Raw genomic sequence first — 20,201 nt, 5'->3', positions numbered from 1 at the left:
GCTTGATCCAGTGGGGTTTTTCTTATGTTCTTATGAGCTGGGATCACCCTAAATCAGTGGTTCCCAAAATGTGTGCCATGTATAAAACTCACAGGATCACTATGGAATGTCCCCAGTGGCCTCTTATTCCATCACTCCCCTAATCCACTACCATCTTGGATCACATGAGGTCTTGTGAGAATTGTATGAGATCTTGAGTGATCCAAGATGGCAGCACCTGGGAGTGTGGGGAAGAAGAGCCTGCCACAAAAAAGGGAGCCATGACCAGTGGTTTTGGGAGCGGTTTTGGAACCGCTGCCCTAAATTGTTTCCTTCAACTCAGTTCATCACCAACCCTTTCAGCTGCAAGTTTTTCTCCTCTTCCCATTGCTAAGGGAGGAGGGGAGAGAAGGGAAACTGAAACTAATGCTGAAGGCTACTTCAAAGATGTCCCTTCATTCTAAGTTGTTTCTACCAATACATACACTGGGAAGTTTTGCATTATGAGAAGTGTAGTTTTTTTTATTGCTCCTGATTCATCTGGGAAACTATACTTTCCAGAATTAATCTGAGACCTATATCTTCATTCCTCATTGAATGCTTCTGAGCATGTTCAAGGCCTAAACTTAATAATGCTAAAAATGTAGTTTTCTTTTCTTCTTCCTCCTAGGTCATTGATCACAAGGAATTGGGGAGGGGGGGAAACCCTAGAATTCCAATAATTCATGTAGTAAATGAAGGGTATGAATAAGCCCAGAAGCCTCCATGGCAGAACACTAAAAAATGAAGGAGAGCTCTAGCTTTTGGAAGAACTTGTGATATTTCTGCAGCCTGCATTTTTGGGAAATGTGGAAAAGTTGGGAAGAGTAAAACTGGCATAATAGAGGGTTCTAGTGGAGGAGTTTGTCTGAACTTGGTCTTCCCAAGGTTTGGAAAAGTCATAGAGAAAACCCCAACCTTTTCCAAAGAATTGTCCAAAAAGGTTTTGGAAGTCCTAACCTATTTCAAAACGAGATGGGTGGATTTTACTCATTGCTAATTTAAATTTTGTAGATTCCAATGCCTGAGCCTAACCTTTGGGTGATGTTTGAAACTAAAGATCAGTGTGCTGTATCCTTTCTTGAAGGCTCTACTACTAAGGAGTGATTAGCATGTCATCAGTCTCTTAAGTGTGGTCAGAAGTTTAATGTGTATGGCTGAGAAAATGGAAAGCCATAAGGGGCCACTGGACATGACTGCAACCAAACATGATTGTGTGACAGTAATTCTGTACTTCAGGCATAAGGGCTACAGTTAGATATACAGAAGTGGTCTACAAACCTTCCAACTCAAGATTATTTGTTCTAGTAGCCTGCAGGATATCATGTAAGAGTTGATAAGAGTTGATACCCCCAGTGTGACAGGTGCCCTTAACATATGTATCTGGCCTAGGATGGCATACAGCCCTGGCCAAACGTAGGTTCTCTTGACCAAAGTTCAAGTTAGCAGGCCTCAAACAGGATTCTAACATGTTTTCTCAAAATGACAGTATTTATTTCCTTTCCAGCCTCCTTCATTGTTTACCTGCAAAAGCCCTAAGGAAACTTCCCCAGGCGGCTGCACCTTGCCCAAAACTGTTTCATCAGCCTGACAGCATGCTGGCCCAAGCCCAGCCCTGGAGCTGGCTGCTCTCAGGAAGAACTAGCCATTTAGACTCTTGGCCCCAATATTCAACATTTTCTCACTCAGTTGTACATTTCAACCATATGTTAATTCAGTACCCTACTGCCCAATCCTATCCCCCACGAATGGCACCAATACCAATAACAGAGCATGTGTTGCATCCAATAGTGGGGGGGGGGGGGATCAGACAGCCTACAGGAGATAAGCCTCTCTAGCACCCATGAGACCCAGATGTGATTGGTATTGATCTAAAAAAACTACTCTTGGCTAATGATTTTTTTTTAAGGCTAATGATGCCTTAAATATAAGTAGTTTGGCCACCAAACGACTACATTGCCTACTTGAACCCTTCCTAAGTAGTTTAACAGGAAGTTTCTTTAGATCATTTAAAAAATACTTAAGGACAGAGTATACAAGCAAACAAGCTGCTTTTCTGGCTCAAGTTTGGACTACTTTTCTTTTATGATCAATGTCAGCCAGACCTCAAAATGAAATAATGTCCTCAATAAATGCACGTTAGACATAGACTAAAATTCTACCTAGAACCAAGATTTCAATTAAATGTAAGCACTCAAAAGCTAAAATTCCCTGCTTGTATTTGCCTTTAGAAGTAGCTAGTGTGTGGATACCTGCTTATTTCAATTTAATTGCACACACACACACGTATGTACGTAGGAACCATTTCAATATTATTCATTGAATGCACTGTTTAGCAAACAATGGCAAAATTAATTTGAATAATTCATATTTTTATAAAGTATTCAGCTTGGTTTTATTCATACATATGTTTATATAAAATGGTTGAGCACTTTATAAACGGCACATGAATTATTCAATTGATTTTACTGTTTGCTATATATAACTGTATATATAAAAACACTTTCTAAGTTTGGTCTAAAAATAGCCCCAAATGCTGCATTGCCTGTTCAGTAGGAAATCTGGAAACTTGCCGAACGCCTTCTGTCAGCTTTATAGCTTAACTTTGGAGATGGTCACAATGACATCACCCTTGAATCCGTCCGTTCTAATAACCACGTCCAGAGTCAGCCATTCTTAGTACTGCTTCACCTCTTTCTACTTTTAGTTGAAATAATTAGCACTTGGAGAAGGTTCACATAAGCAACTAAGGATGCAATCCTAACCCCTTATGTCAGTGCTTTCCAGCACTGACATAAGGGCAATGCAGCTCTGAGGTAAGAGAACAAACATTCCCTTACTTTGAGGAGGCCTCTGTGAGTGACACCCAACTGCAGGATGCAGCACTTGTCCCATTGGCACCACTATGCCAGTGCTGGAAAGCACTGACATAAGGGGTTAGGATTGCGCCCTAGGACTCCTTTTCATTTATTTGTGTTTCATTAGGATTGCCTTCAAGTGCAGGGGGCCTTTGGTAAAGAATTTTGTGAGGTCCTGGCCGTGGGTCCATCATGTGACAATTTAGGATGGTTTATGGTTGCTAAGCAGTCCTGTAATGGATATGTGGTAGAGTCATTCATAATAAAAGGTAAAGCAAAGACAAAAAGTAACCCATTAAGTCATAAGTAGAGGTGTTTGAAAACAGTGTTATTTATTTTACTCAGAAGTAAGCCCATTGTGTTCAGTAAGACATAGGCTGTAAACCTATCTTACTCACTGGAAACAAACATCTCTAGTCTAGTGATTCTCAAATTGGTGGGTTGTGACCCACCAGAGAGGGAAGCACTGCTCCTTAAGGAGCAGGACGAAGCAATGACATCGAAGTGATCCCCAAGATCACACCGCTACAGGATTCAGAAGGGGTTTGTTTTTACTTACAGGTGTCTGGGGGGGTGGTATAGGGAGCCCCACAGGTGCCTCTGAAGGGCTCCCCAAGCCTCCAATTTAGTAAAAATAATGCTCAGAATCCACTTTCAGTTTCATGATCAAAAACAGGAATTGATTTTCCAATGTTATTTTTACTGAAATGGATGCTTTTGGAACCTTGCAGAGGCACCAACAGGGTTCTCCGCACCCCCCAGAGGCCAGCACGGACACCTGTAAGTAAAAACATGTCCCTTCTGACCCTGGCAGTGGCACTATCCTGGGGATCGTGTCACTGCCATTGCTCAGCCACTGCAAACACTTAAGTGCTTCCCAACTCTTCCGTAGGAGTTTGGGAACCACTGCTTTCATCATAAGACATAAATCAACTGAATTTTGGCAGACCTCTCCTATTTTTATTGGGGCAGTAGATATGTATCTTTGTCCCAGGATTAGTGCCAGAAGAGCATGAAAGCCATGCATGCTTTAAAAGTTTTTATTTTTCCTTCTTTCCTTTTCTTCCTCCTGAAGAAAAGATGGAATATGGAAGGTGGAATTTTCCAAAGGTGACGGACGTTTATGCTGATGCCTTGTCTGGATCCAATAGGCATTACATGAACATGGGAGGATCCTGCTTTCAAATAGCCTTCCAAGTGAGTCTACTTGGCCAAACTAAAAAAAAAAAAAAATGACCGAAAGGGCCTCTGCCAATTTAAAAGCAGAAATTGCCACGTACTTGTTGTTTCAATGGCTGCAGCAATTGAGATACCTTCCTTTCCCCCAATCTACCCCATTTTCCCCTCTCACCCAAGAATTTGGTAAACAGGTCAATTAAGGGCTCTGGAGCTTAGAAAGTTCTCAAAACAGATAAATGGTAAGCCAGAAACTCAGCTTTGAAGGAATGGGCACGACCATCCTGAACCATGAAAGCCCCACTTGGAATCCTTGCTTGATTCTGAGCTTCAGTGATGTTCCCTGTCCTCTGTGAGCGAGCTTCCTTGTAGGCCACATTAAAGAACCTTCAGCAAACCTCTGTAACCCCAACCAGATTATGTCTTAATGCTTGAAACAATGCTGCTGCCCCTTCAAGGAAAGCAGACATATTTGTTGCCCTTGTGCATCTTTATTCTACCAATTAACTATTTCTTAGTTGGCCTCACTGGATTGACAGCCCAATCCTACATCAATTCAGTCATTCCAGTGGGGCAGGTGCTGCGTGCTGCAGTGGAGAAGCAGTCACGGAGGCCTCCTCAAGATAAGGGAACATTTGTTCTCTTTCCGTGTGGCTGCACTACAACTGCATTGGTGCTAGAAAGTTGGAGAGGATTGGGCCCTAAAAAGCCCCAAGTTCTTGGCCCTTACAGCTTTGAGTATTTCAGCTCATTCAGTGACCATTTACTCAGACCATTTCTGAGCGATATGCCAATCTGCAGGCCCGAGGAAAGGTATTTTCCTTTTCCAGGCTGTCAAATAATGTGGTGCTCAAAGAAGACAGAAATATTTTTAAGGGATTGTGATTATTGATCAAAGCTACCAAACCAAGAAAACTATGCTCTCCAGTGAGATGAGAGGGGTGGCTTTCATAAGCTGTGAGTGGTAGCCATCGTGCCCTCAGGGCTTGAGAGCCAATTAGTTTCTCCCCTCCTTCCATTATGATGATTATCAGAGAAGCTAGTTACAGCCTCATCTCTTCTGTGAACTGTGAACAAGTTGATTGTGAGCCAAGCCTTCCTTAAAGACTTGCTCTTTTCAGTTACTTCTGACTTCTAGCTCTTCTGTTAACCTCTTAACTGCCAACACACATTGTGAATGTGCCACAAGTCGGTGGTCAAAGATCACTTCGTGGGAGTCGGAATACACACGTCTCTCTGGACAGCACTCTTAGTGGAGATTGGTGGCGATTAAGAACCCAATCCTAAACAGTGCACACTGGCTTACCGCCGGCTTACTGCCGGCATTTCAATTACTGTTGAAAGGTGCTGTAAAGCATGTTTGTGAGCCTTCAGCGCTGGCCTAGCACCAGAGTTAGCCCAGCGCCAGCAGGTGCTGGACTAGTACCAGTGGAAAACCAGTGGTCCACTGCTTGGTGGTTGCCTGAACCAATGGGGAGCAGAGGTAGGGGCATGGAGGGAAGCAGGGAGGATGTGTTCTGGGGTGGGGGGAGGTGGGGGAGGGCGGGGAGAGGGTGAGGAGGAGCCATTCTGGGGGAGGGGCAGGGGTGGGAAGAGGGCAGGACCAGTGGAGTTGAGCTCCACCAGATCCTGAGCTCCATGGCAGGCCCCGCGGCCCGACATGGAACTATCCAATTCTGCAGCAGCTCCAGAGCTGCTGTAGAATCAAGTAGCCCCATTGCAGGGCTACTTCCTTTACCTGGGGAAAGGGGACAAACACCTCCTGAGGTGGTGGCCGCAGCTGCCCGGGGCATGCTGGATGCTGCTGCAGCTGTTAGTGCCGCCACAACAGCTCTGCGCTCTGGGCAGCTCAGGATTGGGCTGTAACATGGGTGACATGTTAATATGGGTGACAATTCTCCACACATTGTTCTGGCTTGTTCTGTATTCTTTTAGTTCATCTATGGAATTTGAAACCATGATTTGTGATGGTAGCTGCTATTTTGAACAAATTTTAAATGGGATTAGACAAATTTGTGGATGACAGGTCTATCAATGGACACAACTTGTGTTCTAAGTCAGGGGTGGGCAAATAGTTTGGCAGGAGGGCACATCATCTCTCTGACACTCTGTTGGGGGCCGGGAAAAAAAAGAATTTACATTTCAAATTTGAATAAATTTGCATAAATGAATATATTAGAGACGGAACTTATGAATGAATGAATTTTACTGGGCTTATTTTATAATACCTATGAGAACTATAATACAGGCATGTAGAACTGTATGAGAACTGTGAACTTTGCCACATACCTCTTGTGCAGTGACAACATACAGACCAAGCCAGAAACACATGGAGACGTAAGTTGTTCGGAGGCGGGGCGAGGGTAAAATAATACCCAGGGAAAGGCAGAAAACATGTGGAGACTATAAAAGGCCCTGCTCTAACTTGGCCTGCAGCTCGTGTCTGGCGGTCGCAAATGGTAGTCATGGTCCAGTGCAGGCTCCAATAGTTTCCGACAGGCCAGAGGTGAGACTAGGGGCTCCCTGTGGGCCGGATTGGGGGTCCCCGAGGGCCGCAAATGGCCCAAGAGCTGGGGTTTAGTCATCCCATTCGAGGTTCAGAGGTCGTATGGAGAATGCCTTCATCTCTTGTTTAGAGGAATCTGGTTGGCCGATGTGAGGAACAGGATGCTGGTCTAACTGAGCAATGACTGGATCCAGCAGAGCTATTCTTTACAAAAATATACATAGAGTATATTAGAAAAAAAAAGAGAGGGTTGTACTCTCAAAACAAACCTTGAAATATATTCCAAAAGGCCTCATGTTATTCAAAGGCAGAACATGAAAGCTGACCAAATGGTGATATTTTATCTCTCTTGTACTGTTTGTTTCACCATAAGGAAGCATGCTGACTAAAACCATTAAGGTACAATCACTTCTTCCTTTAGGGGCTTCCCTATTCATTTCAATGGCAAAGTCATCTCTATGCACGTGTTTTAACAGAGAAGATTCTACATACAAGAGTTCAGTAAGTTACGTATGACACATACAAAACACATGGTCTTCTATCTGATGTGTGGGCACACCATTATCTCTGCTCATGTACCATACACACCAGAAAAATGTAGTATGTTAAATAACCCAAAAAACTGCCCTAGAAAATGAAATTAACCTATTATTTTTTTCTAAAACCCTCCCCTTTTATATTTGTTTCACTGAATCTCTTGTGATTTGTAAAGTTGTTATTGAACAAGTTTAATGATTTGCTGAGGACCTCATCTAGCAGTATTACCAAGCAACATGAGATTAGAAATATATGGTGATGTAGGCTCTCTTGAAATGAATGAAAATATTCAGCTACCAAGAAGGGTCTCCAGAGATCAAATTAGGAGCTAGCTGTGAAGGGAGATGCTTAGGCATGTTCTGGAATTATTTATCAGCATTTTCTGCTCATGTGGGAAATAAGCAGACATTAAGTTTAAATTAAACAAAGGGGTAAGAAACAACTGTGTTTCTTTTAAACCGAACAAAACAAAATAAGTGACTTTTTGACTGCTAATGATATTTCTGAATTATTTTCAGTTTAATCGTTTAAGTCATTTGCAATGATAATAGCTGTTTCTGCCCAGGATCTAATGCCAATCATTCTTTCCATGGTATAATTAACTCACTTTTAAAAAACAAATGGACAAATAAATTGTATATTTATTGTAGGCTTTGTTCATTTTTAAATTTGTTTTCTGCTTGAAATTTGTGCAATGTGATGTTATTTGATGGCATGTATCTACAATTCAAAAACAGAAAAGGACTAAAAGTCCATTAAAAAGAATAAACGACGGGTTTATGTTGCACTTGTTTGTCTTTATTTATAATGAGCTGCTGCAGAGGATGAAGGCAGTTTAATTATTAGTTTTGAACATGACTGTGTTTTACACACACACACACACACACACACACACACACACACACACACACACACACACTTAAGATAAATGTATTTAAAATTTTTCTAGCCCAGCATGAAATTGCTATCTTCATTTTATTGCTCCAGTGACGCAAACCTCCTTTGAAAACATTCAGAAATATAAAAGGTATTTACATGTTGTACATCTGATGCTAAATTCAATAGTTATTCAACTGCTGGTGGAAAAGCAAAACTCTGCACTATGGCGGCTGCCTAAAAATATGCTTAGTTGGAGGAACTTTACTCACTGTCACCCCAATCTGACCCCCGCCCCCTCTCTCTCCACCCACCCACACATCCACGCACCTACACTCATGACTTGTTTGCAGGATCCAAGTTGTAATTTCTATAAGTAGGTGTAGATCCAATCATGGTAAAATATCATACTGTTTTTGTGTATGCTTGGTAGTCATTGAGGGGCTGTAGGTCAGTGGTAGAGCACTTGCTTTGAATACAGAATAGCTCAGACTCAACCCCCCGCCATCTCCAGGTAGTGTGGGGAAAAATCCTGCTTGAAATTTGGAGATCCTTTGTCTGTTGTGTAGATCAGCGGTTCTCAAACTTTTTAGAAGCCCCAGAGCAGGGGCTTTTAGAAGCCCCAGAGCATAAGTTCTGTGGGCCAAATGTGACCCCCAGAAGTAATTTATACGCCCTCCCTTATAATTGGGTTCTCCCAATGTGATAATTGGGCTCTCTGATATCTTGAAAATATGAACAAGATTTGCACATTTTCTTTTCTGTCATTTGCAGCTAGTGAGTTTCCATGTGAGCACAAAGTGCTTATTTCTGGCTATCTTCTGCTTAATGATGTCACTTTCTGCTTAATGATGTCACTTCCGGCCCTCAGGCGTCACCATGAATGCTGACTTTGGCCCTCTGTATGAAATAAGTTTGACACCTGTGCCCTAGAAGCTGTTACCTTATTTATAAATGCCAAGGGTTGTGGCTATAATGGTGATTGGGCAGAAGTTCTTCCTCCAAGTAGCAGCTTGTTTAACCCTTGATGTCTATAGCCGAATTTGCCATGTCAGTTTCATGAACTACTAAGAACTGAGTCACAATCCAATGGTGGGCCCACAGTTTGGGAACCCCTGCTGTAGACAATACTGAGCTTGATACAACTATAGTCTTACTCTCTAGAAGGCAGTTTCATTTGTTCAGGAAGGCAGAATGAAAAGCAGGAACAGCAGCCACTTCCCAGCAGCAACAAAAACAGAGGAGATGCCATGCCTTTACTGACAGCTCTCTCTTAGAAATAGCAAAATACTGTGGTTCTGTCGCAGTTATTCTGTTTCTGGGCACTTTTTGAAATTGTCAATAAAATGCAGACAATCGGTCCTATCTGTTTGAAATTTGAAAGGTCAACTCCTTTGGAAGTGTCCTTTTAACACCAGAACGATTCATGACAATGGGATAGAAAGCACATAAGTGACATCCAGGAGAAGAGCTTGTGCGTTTCCCTTGGAAGGAATGGGAAATGGTTTTCATTGCCTCTAAAACAGTGACCGGTGATTCTTTCATTCCTTGAAGGAATAGTAGAAGGCCTAAACATGCCTGGAAAGCACAAAGCCTGGCTGAGTTTCAAAATGAAATCAATGGCAAACGAATGGGGAAACAAAAGACAAACCAACAAAACATCTTTTGTGGCATAAAATGTTAAAAGCTTAGCAACCTAAAGTGCTCATATGCACTGCTCATATGGCAGGATCTCATTCAAATATTCTATTTTCAGTAAATACATAGGCTGTTTTACTAGTCCAATAAAATAAGACAATTTTGAGTCTGCTGTTTGTGCCTCCGGAATAATGTTGCCCATTTGGGGGCTCCAACAGACAACTGTTTATAGCTTTCTGTATACTTTAAAGAGGTTTGTAAACAGAAAGTGGACAAGGCTTGTTCTTTAGAAGACTATTAAAATTAATTCGTTCTGTGATGATTCCACATTAAATCACAGAGATCTCCAGTCAGTTCTGTGAGGTCTGTGAACTATACAACATGAAATAAAATTAGAGCAGAACAATTGCACTTTATGGCCCAGAACCAGTCTTGAGGCCCTCTCCTGGCCAGGCTGGACTGGATAACATCCTCTGGACCAGTGGCAACTGCTTTACAGCAGATGAGAAACAGCCTCTGCCGGTACTCTGCCAGGCCACTGTAGGATTGGGCTGTAAGATCCTTGTGCTTTATTATTATATTTTTATATTGTTATATTAAGTATATGATGTACTTAAAATGGACTTAATTCAAACTGATTTATCTATATTTCTGGCTTCTGTAAAAAGCTGTCTTGAGAAGACAGTTCAAAGTGGTACAGCCCAATATACAGAACCTACAATTCATAGCTCCAGTTTATTCCTTGGCATCTAAAGCTAAAAAGAATCCCTGGCAAAAGGAAGACAGGTTTCTGCCTGGAACTACAGAGAGCTGCTGGCAGAATAGATGGTTCTGAAACATCTCATGGTTTCCTATCAGATTTTTTTATTTCTGATACCTTGATTTCAGTCTAAAGGCACACTGATATCTAGTCTTGGTTGGCAACCTTCAGTCTCAAAAGACTATGGTAGAAGCCTACAGCACCCGGTATTCCCAGGCGGTCTCCCATCCAAGTACTAACTAGGCCTGACCCTGCTTAGCTTCCAAGATCAGACAAGATCAGGCATGTGCAGGGTAATTCCAGTCAATTCTGTATGTGTATGCTTGTGTCAGGACTGGCTGCCCTCATTCTGCCCCAGCTTACCCAGTGGAGGGAGGGCATGCCCCTGCCTCTGAGACACACACTGCCCGAAGCCTCTGGGGGCACAAACACCTCCAGATGGGGGCGAGACGCGGAACCCCCAAAGGCTCACTCCCGCTGTCGGGGTCTGCGGCCCTGCAGCCGCCGCCGAGGGGACATTGCTCTGCAGCTCACTGCTTGTCGGCAACTGCATGGAGCTGTGGGAGGCACAGCTGGCCACGGTACACAAATGCCCCAGAAGGCTGAGGAGCCTGGGCGGCCATAGGCCGCGTCTCTCCTGATTTAGTCTCCGCAGAGAGGAGGCCGGTTCAGGAGAAAGGGGGTGGTTCCAAAGGCCAGTAGGGTGCCCAACCACCCGTGGAGGGGGGGCGAAGAGAAGCCTATGCAAAGGGCCATTGGGCATGATGGCCCCTGCAGTGCCATCTACTGGATCCTGGGAGGGAGGGCTGGAGGTGCCACAGCTGGAGCCTTTCAACACACCCAGAGGGAAGGGCAGGGCGGAGGTGAGGCAGCTCTATGAAGAGGAGACCGTGATGACAGAAGGAGGTTGGGAAGGTGTGGGGCTGTGTCTCCAACAGCCGCCCACCCATGACCCAACGAGATGCTGAAGCCAGGGAGGAGGAGGTGATGCAACCTCCTTCCCTGAGCCAGTCTGAGGCCTCAAGAGTGCCCCAGGGAAAGACCCACCTGCTGTCAGGGAAACCTCCAAGCCCTCAGAGTGTGACCTCCCCACTACCCAAACCTTGACATCTAGTAAATTCTCTGTACAGAATCAGTAGCATAGCTAGGCTGTGGCCAGGGAGGTCCATTGCCCCCCTTCCATGGCACTGTCCCACCGTCTCTGCTAGGGAGTGACATGCCTATCTGTCAGCATACAGAAGTGCCTGAAATGGGTGCACCTGCCTGCCTGCGCTGGCTCCTGTACAGCTCCAAATGTAGCCTTTTCTAGGGCCGCACATGCACAGAGGATGGAGTATCTGCGCAGGTGGGGGCCGTCAGCATGTCACCCAGCCTCAGTTTCCTCCCCCCAGCTATGTGCCGTTACAGAATTTTCCTGGGAATTGAAGTGACTGCAACAGCATTGATATTTTTAATGGAAAATGTGTTGTTGAGATTATATTTTAAATTATCCTCCTGCACTTTTGCACTGCTATGCTATGTATGTGTTGCTTCACTTATGCTGGACGGGTCATCTGCTTCAAATATTCATACAAATGATCAGTGTCACCTACTCCCGCAGCAATGGACAAGCAGGTAATTTCCAATACACGGATGAGACAAATCCTTGACATTGGCCTTTCTGCCAAGATTACCCATATGCCAGCTTTCTTGGGCACATTTTAAAATCATTTTAATTAAAAACAAACAAACCAAACCATGGGCATACATTTTCTCTGCCCTGTGGATTATACAAAGCATAATTTGCTATACATGCCAGAGCTATCGTGAGTTGAGAGGCGCATATTTCCCATGAGTGGCCTTTCCTTGCTCAGTGTTGATAGTTGATAATAAAACAAATGGGTTAGTGAGTTGATTTATAGCTGTTGTATGTAACCCTTTGTGCCAAAAGGAGTCTTCACTTTTAATAAAGATGTTGTCGCAAGTTCTTTGCAAAATAGATATTACATTCCAATTCAGCTAAGAGCTGGACAAGTTCAATAGTCAATTGTTATTCTTGGACAGTACAGAGACAACGATGAAGAATTACCCTGCGGAACTGTAGAATATCTCTCATACCCATACAAGGAAAAAAAACCACACACAAAAGCAACAATTGTAATTAATTAAGCATTTAAGCTGATCTATACCTACATTATCACAGAAATGTAAAGCAAAAATGTGTCTGTTGCTTTATCTCTCCTTGCTAGTTGTCAGCACTGCAAAGTTCTCTTGCCGTGCAAGACATGTGCTGTGAAATGTCTACAAATGTTTTGGCATAAGGAGGCAATTTAGCACAAGCCAAGTGGGCTAGGTTTCAGGTTGATTCTTTGAATCAGCTTCGTTAGAATTCCCAGAAAACAAGAGCACATTGAAAACACTGAAAGGCTTTTGATGTAGCATTATACGTTTTGCTATACAAAATATACTGGTTTCAATGTGTCGCCATCAAGGCCAAGCTGGACAGGATAGCAACTGTCTGCTTGAGCATGGAATAGTCCTCCATAAAGCAGGGTCCATGAAAGGGGATATAGGGGGAGCACATTTGGTGCACCACCACAGATGTACCAGTTGGACTGGCCCTGAGATAACATTCCAGAACTGATTTCCACAAGGTTCAATTCAGACCCTTCTCCCGTCCCCTGGTGCTTTCTACTATGGTATGGTGCAGTTTCATGTTTAGACACATTTTGTTGCAGCCATTCTATCTAGTCAAATTCATCACCTCAAGTTTGGGACAAGTATATATATTTTTGTCAGCCTTTTATTAGATGGAAAAACTTAACTATTTTCTCAAATGCTCCCAGATGTATAGAGTAGGCAGATTGTGGTAGAAATGGCATTGGGCTGATGAGAGCCCTGACAAGGTTTACATTCCCCCCCCCCCAAATGGGCACAGGGCAGAGACAGAAGAATCCTGGCAGCCCATTGGCTCTTGTTGGCTCCGATGTGGTCTCCCAGCTTCAGTCTCTGATTGAACATAAGAACATAAGAACATAAGAACAGCCCCACTGGATCAGGCCATAGGCCCATCTAGTCCAGCTTCCTGTATCTCACAGCGGCCCACCAAATGCCCCAGGGAGCACACCAGATAACAAGAGACCTCATCCTGGTGCTCTCCCCTACATCTGGCATTCTGACTTAATCCATTCCTAAAATCAGGAGGTTGCGCATACACATCATGGCTTGTACCCCATAATGGATTTTTCCTCCAGAAACTCGTCCAATCCCCTTTTAAAGGCGTCTAGGCTAGACGCCAGCACCACATCCTGTGGCAAGGAGTTCCACAGACCGACCACACGCTGAGTAAAGAAATATTTTCTTTTGTCTGTCCTAACCCGCCCAACACTCAATTTTAGTGGATGTCCCCTGGTTCTGGTATTATGTGAGAGTGTAAAGAGCATCTCCCTATCCACTCTGTCCATCCCCTGCATAATTTTGTATGTCTCAATCATGTCCCCCCTCAAGCGTCTCTTTTCTAGGCTGAAGAGGCCCAAACGCCGTAGCCTTTCCTCATAAGGAAGGTGCTCCAGCCCCGTAATCATCTTAGTCGCTCTCTTTTGCACCTTTTCCATTTCCACTATGTCTTTTTTGAGATGCGGCGACCAGAACTGGACACAATACTCCAGGTGTGGCCTTACCATAGATTTGTACAACGGCATTATAATACTAACCGTTTTGTTCTCAATACCCTTCCTAATGATCCCAAGCATAGAATTGGCCTTCTTCACTGCCGCCGCACATTGGGTCGACACTTTCATCAACCTGTCCACCACCACCCCAAGATCTCTCTCCTGATCTGTCACAGACAGCTCAGAACCCATCAGCCTATATCTAAAGTTTTGATTTTTTGCCCCAATGTGCATGACTTTACACTTACCGACATTGAAGCGCATCTGCCATTTTGCTGCCCATTCTGCCAGTCTGGAGAGATCCTTCTGGAGCTCCTCACAATCACTTCTGGTCTTTACCACTCGGAAAAGTTTGGTGTCATCTGCAAACTTAGCCACTTCACTGCTCAACCCTGTCTCCAGGTCATTTATGAAGAGGTTGAAAAGCACCGGTCCCAGGACAGATCCTTGGGGCACACCGCTTTTCACCTCTCTCCATTGTGAAAATTGCCCATTGACACCCACTCTCTGCTTCCTGGCCTCCAACCAGTTCTCAATCCAGGAGAGGACCTGTCCTCTAATTCCCTGACTGTGGAGTTTTTTCAGTAGCCTTTGGTGAGGGACCGTGTCAAACGCCTTCTGAAAGTCCAGATATATAATGTCCACGGGTTCTCCCGCATCCACATGCCTGTTGACCTTTTCAAAGAATTCTATAAGGTTTGTGAGGCAAGACTTACCCTTACAGAAGCCATGCTGACTCTCCCTCAGCAAGGCCTGTTCGTCTATGTGTTTTGAGATCCTATCTTTGATGAGGCATTCCACCATCTTACCCGGTATAGATGTTAGGCTGACCGGCCTATAGTTTCCCGGGTCCCCCCTCTTTCCCTTTTTAAAAATAGGCGTGACATTTGCTATCCTCCAGTCTTCTGGTACCGTGGTCGTTTTGAGGGACAAGTTGCATACCTTAGTCAAGAGATCTGCAACTTCATTCTTCAATTCCTTAATAACCCTTGGGTGTATGCCATCAGGGCCCGGTGACTTATTGATCTTTAATTTATCAATGAGGTCTGAAACATCTTCTCTTTTAACCTCTATCTGACTTAACTCCTTGGTTAGGAGGGGCCGTTCGGGCAGCGGTATCTGCCCGAGGTCTTCTGCCGTGAAGACAGATGCAAAGAACTCATTTAATTTCTCTGCCATCTCTAAGTCTCCTTTTATCTCCCCTTTCCCTCCCTCACCATCCAGAGGGCCAACTGCTTCTCTAGCGGGTTTCCTGCTTCTAACATATTTGAAGAAGCTTTTATTATTCCCCTTAATGTTGCTGGCCATGCGTTCCTCATAGTCTCGCTTGGCCTCCCCTATCACCTTCTTACATTTCTTTTGCCACAGTTTATGTTCCTTTTTATTCTCTTCATTAGGGCAAGACTTCCATTTATGGAAGGAAGCTTCCTTGCCCTTCACAGCCTCTCTAACTTGGCTGGTTAGCCATGCGGGCACTCTCCTGGATTTAGTGGAACCCTTCTTTCTTTGCGGTATACACCTCTGCTGGGCCTCTATTACTGTTGTTTTAAGCAGCCTCCATGCACTCTGGAGAGACTGGACTCTTTTTACCCTCCCTTTCAACCTCCTTCTAACCAGCCTCCTCATTTGAGGGAAGTCCGCCCGTCGGAAGTCAAGGGTTTTTGTTAGAGATTTGCCTGGTATTCTTCCCCCAACGTGCACGTCAAAACGGATCACAGCATGATCACTGTTCCCCAATGGCTCAGTAACGTTTACATCTCTAACCAGGTCCTGCGTACCGCACAAAATTAAATCCAGAGTCACCTGTCCTCTGGTGGGCTCCGTGACTAGCTGATCTAAGCCACAGTCATTTAGCACGTCAAGAAATCCGGTTTCCTTATCGTGACCAGAACACAAATTGACCCAGTCAATATGAGGATAATTGAAGTCCCCCATGATTACAACCCTGTCCTTCCTTGTCACCTCCCTGATCTGTTTCCTCATTTCAAGGTCCCCATCAGATTTCTGGTCTGGAGGACGATAGCACACCCCCAGTATTACATCGCTGCTCAAGCCTGGTAATTTAACCCACAGAGATTCTACGGTGGAGTCGGACCCACCTTCAATCTCTACTTTGCTGGATTCTATCCCTTCCTTAACATAAAGGAAGGATTGGGTGATGCCTGGAGCTAGTCATGCCTGTGGAGGTCTGGAGGAGGTAAACAGCTACAGCTGTTTTTTTCCAAGCTCTTAGGGCCAGTACACGATGGGGTTTTTCTGTTCCTGATATTTTCCCCTGCTGTAGGTTATTGTAACAAAGTCAATAAACCTCAGTCATCCCAAGTCTCAGTCTTGTGCGCTTCTTGATGGGGGGGGGGGAAGGGTGACAGTGCAATGTTTGTGGTATCTTTTGAACCACAAGCATCAGGATCATGCCATTATCTGCAAACACAAAACGAGGCGGGGGAACACTTCCACAATAATTACCACCAATGCTGTGAAACATGGATTATGCATAAGTCACAACAGCATGAAAACTCATGCTTCTGTTTGAACTTTGCCTGAAAAATTTGATTTGGATGGCAGACAAACATATGAAAGATTAGTGAAGAAGAAAGCATCCTTATTTATCAACTGCTGCTCTCCCCTGTAAGACTTGATTTTTGCATGATTAAACAGAAACAGTTATGTGCTATTTGTGGATAGGGGAAAAATGAAAACAATCCATCTGTAGATTATGCATAACTTGGAAAGAGTTGAACTTCTACATTAGCCATACACTCCAGATTGGACAGTGATGTTTGAACAGTTTTCTAGCGTTCTCTTGTGGGTTTACAAACTGGCAAATGTCAGTGTGTGGATAATACTCAATGTGCTGGAGAAATCTCTGCATCAATAAGACACAGTAATTGGTGCCCAAACGAGCAACTGTTTCAAAAGAACATCAGAGTCACTGCTTGGCATCACCTACACATTGCCGGCTGAACCATGTGGTAATTAATCAATAAGCATTTGATTGAATTAATTTCCCCAAACATGCAAGCTATTAGGCAAGGGTGTAAAAAACTTTTAGAAGATAATTGGTTAATAATGAATGGAAAATGTGCTGTTTTTACAATGATTCCTCTGGTTATCTCACAATCAAGCACAAAGAAGAATTTCTAGGCATTCTGCTAATAATAAGGCAATCCCATAAGCTGCTGTGTTGTGACAGTGCCTCTCAGAACCAACCACGGGGTCCCAGCACAAGGACATTAAGGCTTCAGGACCCAATCCAGAACTGGTCGCGCCAGCTCAGTGCTGGCATGCAGTGTCACAAACATCCATAAGTCACCCCATCCATAAGTGGGTTTTTTTTTTCTCTCCTCCATTTCATTTTTTTCAGTTTAACAGTTACCCCTCACAAGTTGGTCTTTGCCTCAAGAATGAGAACATATAAGTACCATATGTACCTATATGGTGGAACATATGTCCCAAGATAACTTAGGGCATAATCTTATCCTACTCTGGAACAGGCAACCCAGGAGGCTTGCGGTGTATCCAGCACAGAATTGTGGCCACAAACAGCTCAGTCAGAGGTAAGAGGAAACATTTCCCCTTACCTCCGGCTAAGGGCCGCTTGCACCTATGGGTCTCCTTGGACTTGCGCCACCTCTTGAGTGCAAGTTTGAGGAGAGCAGAGGGGCTTGAAGCCACTCTGTTCTCTCTGGGAATGGGGGTTGGGATCCAGCATAACTGCCAGATCCCAGCTCTGCCTCCCACTCCCCAACTATGGGGCCGCCCACCACCTGCCCTCCCCCACCCAGGAACGTCTCCCTCTCGCCTCCTCCCCTCCTCCCCCAAGCCTACCTTTCTTCCTGGCATCGGCCCAGCCGGGCCAACGCAAGACTCAGCAGGGAAGCCGCCACAGAAGCTGGATTCAGCCTCCGTGCATCGGCACATCTTCTTGCGCTGATGCAGCTTCCTCCTGAGGAGGCGCAAGCGTGCCCTACAGCACATTTGCGACCCTCCTTGGCCGGACTTGTACCAGCCCAAACCTGAGTCAGGATTGCACCCTTATTTTGGTAAAACCTACATAAATTAATGGCACAATCCTATGGTACCTCTGCGCAGGTGGAGTGATTGGTCTCCCAGCACAGACTGTCACAAACATGCTGAAATGAACATTGTGAAAGCATAGGAGTTAGCAGCACTGATTGGAAGCACAGCATCCAGCTTGTGCCAGAGCAGGTAAGCTCCATGCTGGTGCAGCGGAGGGGTGGGGGAAGAGCAGAGGGAGGGGAAGAGGTGTAACAGGTTGTGGAAATGTTGGAAGTTTGCAGGGTATGGGCAAATTGGATCCCAGGAGGGGGCGGAATCAGCAGCAGTGCATGCCATATCCTATCTCCCTTCCCAGGCCCGATCTGCCAGCATGGATCGACTCAGACTTCCATCCACTATTTATTAGGCACAGTTCCAAGTAATCGCGTTGCTGCAGCTGGGGCTTTCCTTGTGGCAAGAAGATGAATGTTCCCTTATGCTGAGGAGATCTCCAGCCTGCAAAATTCCTCCATAGGATATATCGCAAGCTGCACCAACCCAGCTGCATCAGTCCTGGGGAATTTCAATAAAATTCAACGGTAACGGAAACTGCATAACATGTCCATTGGTATATCAATTTGATCCTCAAAGTGATTGAATGATTTATGATGGTCATCAAATCCAGAAGCAAAGAGAACTAGGAGAATCAACAGGAGTCTATACCAACCTTTACCAACATTCATATCTTACCTTTATTAACCTTCATATGAAGATGATCTGTCATAACCATTAAAAATTATCACAGTGTAATGTACAAACTGAAAGCAAGATAACATGAGTTAAGATTGAATGTTTCATCCAGGAAAGTCCATGTCCTGGTCTTCCATCACTTATCCAATCAACATCCCCTTATTGTTGCAGGTTACAGGCAAGGATGAAAATGGACACCAGGAGGTTTCAAGGAAAACAAGTTTTATTTCTTTTCAGCCGGCTGCTGGTCACAGAGGAATAGCTTCCAAAGTCTGCGACCACGAGCCTTACAGCTCTTGGATTGATATACACAAACACTCTCATTGCAAAGCATTAACTGAACTTCTGATTGGCAGAAGGCAAAATTCAAACCTTGGATACACTTCTTGATTGGCAGACAGCACATCAAGCAAGGGGCTTTCCATGCCTACAAGCAGGTTACAAAGGGTCACTTTAGCATATCTTTATTTCTATGGAAAGTCCCCTATAGATAATTTTCAGCTAAGCTGGCCTGCATAATATCTCTTTTCCCTTTCTGACCACCTGCTCGTCAAAACAAACTAGATAAGCTAGATACAGTTTAGATGAACCTTTTGTGGTTAAGCTAAGTCAGCAACACCCTGCCTTGTGGTTAAGCGAAGTCGGCAACACCTTGGTCTGCTTTCGACATTCAAGGGCATTCAAGCTCTATTCAGGCCCAAACATGGCCTGAATGGGTTCAAACGCTTTAAATTCTGGGGGTTTTCCCTCACATTATGGCCAGGTTAGACATGGGCCTACGGTTGCCATCTGTACTCTAGCCAGGCTCTTGAAGGTTTTCAGCTAATGTAGAGATCCAGGGCCTATGAGAAGAATTTTGTCACGGGGTACAAGGTTTCTTCTGGGCCCCTTCCCAAAGGGGAAGGAGGACAATGGGGGCAGGCAGAACGGGGGGCAAAATAGGGTGGGGGAGGGTGCTGACAGCCACAATGGAGCTCAAGTCTACTAGGCTTCTTGATGCAGAGCCCAGGTCTACCCGACTATGTGGCATTAGCAGCTAGATAAAGTAATATGGAAAACCAAACACACTCCTAAGTCCCTCTAAAAAATTTTTAATATAGAAAATTGATTGCAGAAAATTAGTATCATCATATTTAGGCTCACACTAGAAAAGATCAAAATGAACTTCTGCAGCAGCTGGGTCCCTGAGTTTCTATGCACTCCTTCATGGTTATGGGATCCACGACACCAAAGAGCTACTGTAGCAGGCCAGTTTCCTCCCAGATTTGACACTGTGTTAAGGAGGGTCATGGATGCTTCCTGGGCCTGGTGTGTATGGCTTGCAGCAGCAGTTAGCACTGCATGCAAGTGGTTGTGTCCCAGCATTATGCGCTGGCAGTGAGTTCAGGTGAGAAAGGAAAATGTCAGGTCCCAGGAACTTTGTGGGCCCCCTC

Source organism: Tiliqua scincoides, chromosome 4 (assembly GCF_035046505.1).
Source record: "Tiliqua scincoides isolate rTilSci1 chromosome 4, rTilSci1.hap2, whole genome shotgun sequence".
In the NCBI taxonomy this organism is placed as follows: domain Eukaryota; kingdom Metazoa; phylum Chordata; class Lepidosauria; order Squamata; family Scincidae; genus Tiliqua; species Tiliqua scincoides.
This window is presented reverse-complemented; position numbering follows the sequence as displayed.